Below are 10,000 nucleotides of genomic sequence, written 5' to 3'. Positions count from 1 at the left end.
GACGCAGCGCCTCCGGAGATCGATAGCTACTTTCTCCCAGCGTCTTCCAGACCTTTGTCTCTCATCTCCCCGTCGAGGGAGCTACTGCAACGCCACATCGACCCTGCAGCCCCGACAAAGAAAGCCTTTTCACAGCGTCTGGGACAAACACGCTCAAAGAGAGGACTATCACTGTCAACATCCTACTCTCTCACTGTCTCTCTCTCACACACAAACACACACGCCAACCAACGCTGTCTGGATCTATCAATGTCAGCAGCCCTGACAATGTGGGTGGGGGGGTGGGGGTTCTGCATGGACCCTCTTCAGGGTGATTGGTCTCCTGGTTCCTCCGGTGCGCTCGGCTGGCGGAGGGGAAATTGCTCTGTGATTTATCGGCCTCTTCGCTCATCCAGGCTCCTGTTCAGATTCCGGCGCTCAAAGGGAGAGAGAGAGAGAGAGAGAGCTTAAAAGCGCAGGACCGATCCGACGACACTTTGGATGAAAGCGGGCGGCGTTTTATTCCTCCAGACTAGCGGCGGTGGGCGAGGGTGGATGGGTGAGAAGTACAGGACAGAAAGGCCAGCCGTGAGCTTCGTCCATTACGATGCACGGCCACGTGAGCGGAAGACGAGGCGCTAAGCGGCCTGTTTTAGGTCAGAGTGCGTCTGTAACCTCCACACTGCCGACGTGTTTTCCAGCGCCGCCAAGGATTGGCTACGCCCCCCTCACCAGGGATTGGCTACGTCCCCCTTGTGAATGACGTGGAGATCAGACAGACGAGAGAAGACAGACGAGAGAAGACAGACGAGAGAAGGAGGTAGAGTTGAGAGACACCTCCTGACTTCTTTTGTCCTCTGGCCTTTTCACCACCTTAGAAGTCGAGCCAATTCACCCTGACTTAGTGGTCCGATTACCCCCTACTACTGATTCGGCGCACAACCCGTCTGGTCAGTGACGCGCAGGACGGAGACAGGGACGCCCGACGTGCCGCTCTGCTAAGTCTCCGGTCCAGGGAAGAAAGTTCCGGGCCGACGGTGCGGTCAGGGACGTGACCGGTGAGTTGAAGGAGGCGGGCTCTCGGACGGACGGGCTCCCAGAGCTGAGATCTGAGGGGGTGGGTGAGGGGGTGCGGGGGGGGGGATGAGGGGGTGCGGGGGGGTCCCATGCCCTTCTCTGTTCCTCTGCCACTGATAAAGCATTCTGTTCCATCACCTTCCTTCCCTCACGAGACCTCAGCCACATCCCTTAGCCTCGTCAGTGTCACCATAGGCCGGAAAAAGCCTGGGGCTCGCCTGAGGCTAGAAGCCCCCTCTGCCCTCACCCCCCCTGGGCAGGCAGCCTCTGTCTGTTGGGCCTAATGATTAGAGCTGCAGGTGGGCCATGGGGCAGGTGAGGTCTTCGGTTCTCTGGAGACCCGCGCGCAGGTGCGCACACACACACATTCACACACATCCACACATGCACACACACACATGCGCACACACATGCACACACACGCACAGACACACACACACATGCACACACGAACACACACAGGCGCACATACACACACAGGCGCACATACACACACGCGCACAGACGCGCACACACACACACACACACACACACACACACACACACAGATATGAGGCTTGGTTCTCATCCCCCAGACTGTTTGCTGAGCCAGAGGAGGGCTGATAGGCTGCTTGGTGACAGGAGCCACGGCAGGGAAATGAAAAGCCTGGTAAAAGTGTTAGTCAGGCCAGAGCTCATACAGCACCTAGGAGATTATTCACAAGCACCTATTGGGAGTGACAGGAGAAGAGCGAGATATGGAGGGATGTACTCTAGATTGTATTCAAGAGACAGAGAGAGAGAGAGACTGAGAGAGAGAGAGAGAGAGAGAGAGAGGCCGAGAGAGAGAGAGAGAGAGAGGCCGAGAGAGAGAGAGACCGAGAGAGAGAGAGAGAGAGAGAGACAGAGAGAGAGAGAGAGAGATATGTCTGTGTGATGTGCGTGAGTCTCACTGTGTGATGAATAAAGATGTTTGTTGTTAGAAGCCTGGTTCGCAGACAGCAGGCCCGCGTGTGAAGGTGTGGTTCCTACTTGAAGAGAGAATTTTTACTACCAGTACGTACCACAGTTGCCCCTAGAAAGTACGTACTTTGCACGCGTCCAATTGGGACATACTACCTTTTCATAACATTGCGCCTTGAAATTCGTCCACAGCTGTCACAACTCCCACATGACGGAATTTCCGCTGCGCAATGGATTGTGGGTCAGAATAGCCAGTAAAGTCTGCTAGCTTCCATACTGCAAAAAACGACCGGATGTAGGAGGACATCCTGGTATTTTTGCCATACTACATGTGGTATACTATGTATTGGGACATACTACATCCTTTTTTGCATTACTATATAGTATGTAAGTGTGCGATTTGGAATGCGGCCAGACAGAGGGGAGCTCACGGTGCGCCCTCTAGATGTTCCTCCGGGGAAACGGAGACACCGTTCATTAGTTCTACGCTCAAACGAACCGGAGACCATTACGTCACTATTTCTCCGGTAATTGTAGGACCTGACAATGGATGTTAGGCAGTTAAATTGGCGCTAAAACCATCACCACCTCAGCTTTACTGACGAGCTAATGGTGTGTGTGTGTGTGTGTGTGCAACGCGCGCATGTGTGTGTGTGCAACGCGCGCATGTGTGTGTGCGCTAAGATAATTAGCCGACATTAACACAGTTGACCTACCACAGGTCATTGTCAAAGAGCCATAATAGTCGGTGTCAATGCAAATATTAAGGTAACCTATTATGCTCCTTTTCACTGTAATATAGGTCCCTGGAGTCCCTTAAACATGTCTGAATAATTTTGCTGAAAATCCCACTCAGATGAGGTGTTCTAGCGCGCCTCTACAGCCCTCTGATTCAGCCCTGTTCTGGGCAGGCCTGGAGTCTGGCTCGCAAAAAATGGGACAGGTCTGGAAGTCCTCCATTTATTTTCGACTTCCAAGGGCCATTATCAACGGTCGCAGAGGAAAAGGCCTCTGGACTCAACTGGATGGATATATAACCAATCAGAGCAACGAAACCTGGGTTGGTCATCGTATCAAACCCGCCGCATATTAAATAAACGGTTGCGATTGGCAGAAATCTGTTTGAACGGGTGGAGGTGCCGCCTGATCTGGAGTGTAACAGGATGTGAGCTCAGGTGATCAGGATGGCAACGCCAGGCTACCGTTTCTGGGTCTGTAGCTTTAAAGAGGTGCTCCAGTCCAAATCGGATTTTCTGGGGTTTTGCATGGTATTTGTACTTGGAGGCATTGTGTGAACACTCTGTAAGTGTTAAATTTGTGTGTTTTTTTAGTTTTAGAGAACTAGATGATATAATTTTAAACTGCCATTTTCACCTCCCTTGTAAGTCTGACGTCAGACTTACAAAATTGGCACTCCCCCTAGCCTCAAACTGTCTCAAGAACCCACCCCCATGCCCGCCAGCTAGGAAAAAGTGGTATTGAAATTTTGCGCCATAACCTCTTCATCCATCAGTAAGTTCACATCCTTGTGATTGATTTCCACATCTCACCAATGATAGATTGTAGATAAGTTAGCAACTATAATTTAAAATGTTCAATGTTCACCCTGACTACGGGGGTTCCACAAGGGTCTGTCCTGGGTCCTCTCCTGTTTTCCCTCTACACTACATCTCTGGGCTCTGTCATTCACTCGCATGGCTTCTCCTATCACTGCTATGCCGATGACACCCAACTGGTTCTGTCATTTCCCCCTTCTGATACAGAAGTGGAGACACGCATAGCTGGGTGCTTGGCTGACATTTCGGAGTGGATGACGACACATCACCTCAAGCTCAATCTGGACAAGACTGAGCTGCTGTTCCTCCCGGGGAAGGGCTGTCCGCACCGGGACCTGGCCATCACCATTGAAGACACAGTGGTGACCCCGACTCGGACTGCGAGAAATCTGGGTGTGACCCTGGATGACCAACTGTCATTTTCCTCACATGTCACATCCGTCACACGTTCCTGCAGATTCATGCTCTACAACATCAGGAGGATTCGCCCTTTCCTCACTAATGAAACGGCGCAGGTGCTCATCCAGGCCCTGGTCATCTCCCGCCTGGACTACTGCAACTCCCTCCTCGCTGGGGCACCGGCGTCAGCCATTAAACCTCTGGAACTTGTCCAGAAAGCTGCTGCTCGCCTGGTGTTCAACCACCCCAAATTCTCCCACACAACTTCCCTCCTCCGTTCCCTACACTGGCTCCCTGTAGCGGCTCGCATCCAGTTTAAAACTCTGGCGCTAACCTACAGGGCAATGAAAGGAACAGTCCCCTCCTACCTCCAGGCCATGGTCAAACCCTACATCCCCTCCCGACCACTACGCTCTGCTACCTCAGGGCGACTGGTTGCCCCGTCACTCCGAGGCTCCTGCGGTCGATCGACACGGTCACGGCTCTTCTCTGTCCTGGCCCCGCAGTGGTGGAATGAGCTGCCCACTGATGTCAGGACAGCAGAGTCGCTGCCCATCTTTCGTCGCAGGCTCAAAACTCATCTCTTCAAGAAGTACTACAACAATCCTCCCACCTAAGCACTTATTACATTGCACTGTACTTTAGATTGTGATTCTTGCACTTTTCCTTCAGCACTAGATTATGCTCTTAGTCACTTGTTTGTTTTAGAAAGAAGATGCACTTGTGAGTTCTGGCAAGTAGTAGTACATTGGCTCTTCCTACGTTAAATGCAATTATTGTTAGTCGCTTTGGATAAAAGCGTCTGCTAAATGACTGTAATGTAATGTAATGTAATGTTTCAGTAACCATTTTATCAGCTAATCGTAATCTTATGACACAAGCATAATGTTGAATTGATTGCTCTCAATGCATTTGCTTTTGGTAAGGTTATCCCTCCTGTGCAATGGCAGAAACACAGCGCACCATACTGTACTCTTCCCTGGCATTAAACACAGAATTAATCAGGTACAAACTGTGCTGTAAGGTTTCTGAAGCGATAGCCTACCAGAACTGTTGTGAGTGTGTTGTGTTGTAGAGGCCAATAGGAAACTTTACGAAGTCAAAGTTGGTTAGAAGTCAGTTTGTCTCCCCAAGAATCTCCCGATTATCTCTCGCTCAAACTACATTCAATATAATGTAGACTTACTGATAAATAGCCGATTGTTGTAATTTATGTTGTTTTGTATATGCAAAATATTGATGCTATTACTAATCACTCATATATTTTGTCCCCTTTTCTTGTAGCCCGATCACTACATTTCCAATACTGGGACTCGGGAGGTCCAGGTCCCGCGCTTCAGGGCTCTGGAGGTGTGCAGGTCCTGGAGGGCAGGTTGCAGCCAATGTCACCTAATGATATTATAAATATGTTACAACACCCCCGTTTTATGAGAAAGTAGCCTTTGTCTTAATTTTATGTCATTGTGTATGCGCAACAATTACCTCGGAAAATAAAGATGTAGGCCTACAGTACCCGTGCAGTTTTTGTCATGTATTTATTCTAGAAAACATAGCGTATTCTCACAATGAGATCTTAACTTGATCAAACACCTGTGTACTGAATCATTTGTCCTAAGGCCTTGTATTGCAGTGTTGTGCTGCTTATTGAGTCTATTATGATAAAATTATGACTACATTTCGGGGTGGGTGGAGGTGAAGATATTAAGTCAAGTTATTATTTTCCTTTCGTAGTTTACAACACCAAAGAATTGTAATTCTGCAAAACATTCTGAAAGTTGTGTAATCATCACTGCAGTGGCATCTGCTCCACATAATGTTGATCCAGCATTGCACATTTTGGGATTAAACAGCTCCAGTAGCGATATTCTATTATAACCAGAGGGCATTACAATAACATTCAAAACGAGATCTATTGACTGCATGACCTGTTACGTCTCCGGACTCCACCGCGCTCCGGAGTAGACTATCCCTTGACCGCTGTGTGCTCACGGAGTCTTGGAGCACGGCCCTCTGTCTCTCCAAACTCATTGATTATGCTGCATCGCTGCGCTACGCCTGCAGTCTCCCACATAAAGGGGTAGGATAAGTAGGCTACATCCTCTCCCCCTTTCTGTAAAGTGTATTGTGTTGCCTTTGTATATGAAATGAGCTATACTGATTTAATTGATCTGACTAATAATCAGTTATTCCAGTGGTATTCCGCTCGATTCCTTTATATCACAACTGACAGATGTTGATCCCAGAACAGTAACGTTTCAGTGTTCAACTGGCTTTGTTGAACACCTACTAAGATAGGCTAAATAACGTTAGACTGGTAAACAATGCAGATTTTATGTCAGTTTCATAGCGTAAATGATCTGTCTTCTGGTAAGACCCACAGTTGCAATTATTTGACTAACTAGGTCTATAGCTACTGTTCGTAGCTGGCTGAAAGCTATAACGTTAGTCTAATAGCCCAAGCCTCCAAGCTTGCGTGGCCGCCTGCAGGGTGCTTTTCCTCGGTGTCACGGGGGAGACGCACCATTGTTATAACTTTATCGTACTTTTTCCAAATAATGCTAATTCGAGGATATGGCCTCTTAGGTAGCATGTATCTTTATAATGTTTGGGGGTGAAAAGGTAGTGTTACATCTTACGTTTCTTATATTAAGGGCTTTATAAATGCCTGCACACTCCTTGGTGTCGAGGTAACCATGGTTACAAATGTGTGTAAGTTGGGGCCGCGGCCTGTCAATCATTTCTGACTGAAACGGCCTCTTTGACACGCCCACAAAACGAGGTGAGCTTGGAGAAGGCAAAATTTTGACAAAAAAAAGCAGTTTAATGGTACTTAAAAATGACTGAATAACAAAATTGATGGGCATATTCCGTTCTGTCACCTAAAGATAACTGGCATGTGTCACGTTCAACCACTTTATTCGTCCTTTAAATGCAAATGAGCTGCTGCCCCCCCGTACTCCGCCCGTCCATGTCTACAGATCCTCAAGCCATGGAAATGCAACAAGACGTTAATGGTTAACTGCATGGTTAACTGCATGGTTAATTCAACTTTTTTTCCCAAACTTCTTTTTTTAGAAGGGCTTGTTGAATCATGTTTTCAGAATGTGTCAGCCCACACATTAATGACGGGAAGGGATGTTTTATTTCCTAGTTTGTGTGCTAGTAGGCCCATCATAGACCCACATGTATTGCACGAGCACTGAAAAGTCACCTTCAATACTGCAAACTGGGCCTTCGCTGGGTTGAAAGACCACTTCTGATGGTTCTGGTGCCACTTCTGATGATTGTGTGTGTGTGTGTGTGTGTGTGTGTGTGTGTGTGTGTGTGTGTGTGTGTGTGTGTGTTGACCCCACTACCGGTTCAGGCCCGGTCCTGTGAAAGCCCCATGTTAGAATGTTGTGGTTCTGTAAAGGCTGTTAGAACGTTGTGGTGGTTCTGTAAAGGTTATCAGAGCGTTGTGGTTCTGAAACGGTTGTTCGAACGTTGTGCTTCTGTAAAGGTTGTTAGAACGTTGTGGTTATGTAATGGTTGTTAGAACATTGTGGTTCTGTAAAGGTTATTAGAGTGTTGTGGTTCTGTAATGGTTGTTAGAACATTGTGGTTCTGTAAAGGTTGTTAGAACGCTGTGGTTCTGTAAAGGTTGTTAGAACGTTGTGGTTCTGTAAAGGTTGTTAAAACATTATGGTTCTGTAACGGTTGTGGCTATGTAAAGGTCATTAGAATGTTGTGGTTCTGTAAAGGTTGCTAGAACGTTGTGGTTATATAAAGGTTATTAGAACATTGTGGTTCTGTAAAGGTTGTTAGAATGTTGTGGTTCTGTAAAGGTTGTTAGAATGTTGTGGTTCTGTAAAGGTTGTTAGAATTGTTAGAGGGTTGTGGTTCTGTAAGGTTGTTAGAACGTTGTGGCAATGTAAAGGTTATTAGAGCATTGTGGTTCTGTAAAGGTTGTTAGAACATTGGGGTTCTGTAAAGGTTGTTAAAGGGTTGTGGTTCTGTAAACGTTGTTAGAAAGTTGTGGTTCTGTAAGGTTGTTAGAACGTTGTGGCTATGTAAAGGTTACTAGAATAGTGTGGTTCTGTTAATTTTTTAGAATGTTGTGGTTCTGTAAAGGTTGTTAGAACATTGTGGTTCTGTAAAGGTTGTTAGAAGGTTGTGGTTCTGTAAAGGTTGTTAGAAAGTTGTGGTTCTGTAAAGGTTGTTAGAAGGTTGTGGTTCTGTAAAGGTTGTTAGAACATTGTGTCTCTGTAAAGGCCATTAGAACAGTGTGGTTCTGTAAAGGTTGCTAGAACATTGTGGTTCTGTAAAGGCTGCTAGAACATTGTGGCTCTAAATCTGAGGACATTGTGGTTCTGTTAAGGTTATTAGAACATTGGGGTTCTGTAAAGGTTGTTAAAGGGTTGTGGTTCTGTAAACGTTGTGAGAAAGTTGTGGTTCTGTAAGGTTGTTAGAACGTTGTGGCTATGTAAAGGTTACTAGAATATTGTGGTTCTGTAAATTTTTTAGAATATTGTGGTTCTGTAAAGGTTGTTAGAACATTGTGGTTCTGTAAAGGTTGTTAGAAGGTTGTGGTTCTGTAAAGGTTGTTAGAAAGTTGTGGTTCTGTAAAGGTTGTTAGAAGGTTGTGGTTCTGTAAAGGTTGTTAGAACATTGTGTCTCTATAAAGGCCATTAGAACATTGTGGTTCTGTAAAGGTTGCTAAAACATTGTGGTTCTGTAAAGGCTGCTAGAACATTGTGGCGCTGTAAAGGTTGTTAGAACATTGTGGTTCTGTAAAGGCTGCTAGAATGTTGTGGTTCTGTAAAGGTTATTAGAACATTGGGGTTCTGTAAAGGTTGTTAGAACGTTGTGGTTCTGTAAAGGTTGTTAGAACGTTGTGGTTCTGTAAAGGTTGTTAGAACGTTGTGGTTCTGTAAAGGTTGCTAGAACATTGTGGTTCTGTAAAGGTTGTTAGAACATTGTGGTTCTGTAAAGGTTGTTAGAACGTTGTGGTTCTGTAAAGGTTGCTAGAACATTGTGGTTCTGTAAAGGTTGCTAGAACATTGTGGTTCTGTAAAGGTTGCTAGAGGAAATCCGATCCCAGGAGCAGAAGGGAGTGGGGGACAGACAGACAGAGAGCTGGAGCAGAGCCAGGCCAGCGTCTAGACACTCACACACGCCATGAGACTGTGGCTTTACTGGCGCGCGCACGCGTGCACACACACACACACACACACACACACACACACACACACACACACACACGCGCACACACACACACACACACACACACACAAACACACACACACACACACACACACACAAACACACACATACACACACACACACACACACACAAACACACACACAGATACACATGCCGTAAACAACAAACACACACTTAGGACTCGTATTGACAACCCACAGTATGAGAGACAAAAAAAAGTCTAACACAATACGCACGCGGACAATAACCCAAACCCCTCCCACACACACACACACACACACACACACAGTACACATTCATAGCATGAGAGGGAGCCTTTATTGACAGCCACATGCACATCTAGACAGTAAGTCATGGCAACAGATTTATTGGAATGTGGGAGTGGGAGCCAAACCAACCTGCAGGGTGGTGTGTGTGTGTGTGTGTGTGTGTGTGTGTGTGTGTGTGTGTGTGTGTGTGTGTGTGCGTGCGCGTGTGTGTGCCTGTTCAAGGCCATTCTTCATACAGGCCTTCCCATGGAAATACCATTCTACCTCCCGGAGGGTTTACACTAGAAATATGCAGAAAAAGATGAAGCTACAGTACAGACATCCACTCTGCAGAGCACACCAGAGCAGAGCAGAGACACAGCTTGACAGGAACGCACGCACACATACGCGCACACACACGCACGCACGCACGCACACGCGCACACACACACGCATAGCCAAATTTAGCTAACGCAGGACATACATGGCAAGCATTTAATAGAATCAGATATCAGTGGCTTGTCTCAGAGTGAAGAGTGCTTCTACAAGTGCTTAATCATCATCATGCCTCGGAAGAATGACGTGATACAAGTACA

The sequence above is a fragment of the Borostomias antarcticus genome (assembly GCF_949987555.1).
Source record: "Borostomias antarcticus genome assembly, chromosome: 23".
Classification (NCBI taxonomy): Eukaryota; Metazoa; Chordata; class Actinopteri; order Stomiiformes; family Stomiidae; genus Borostomias; species Borostomias antarcticus.
The sequence above is the reverse complement of the archived record's forward strand: the minus strand, read 5'-3'. Positions refer to the sequence as shown.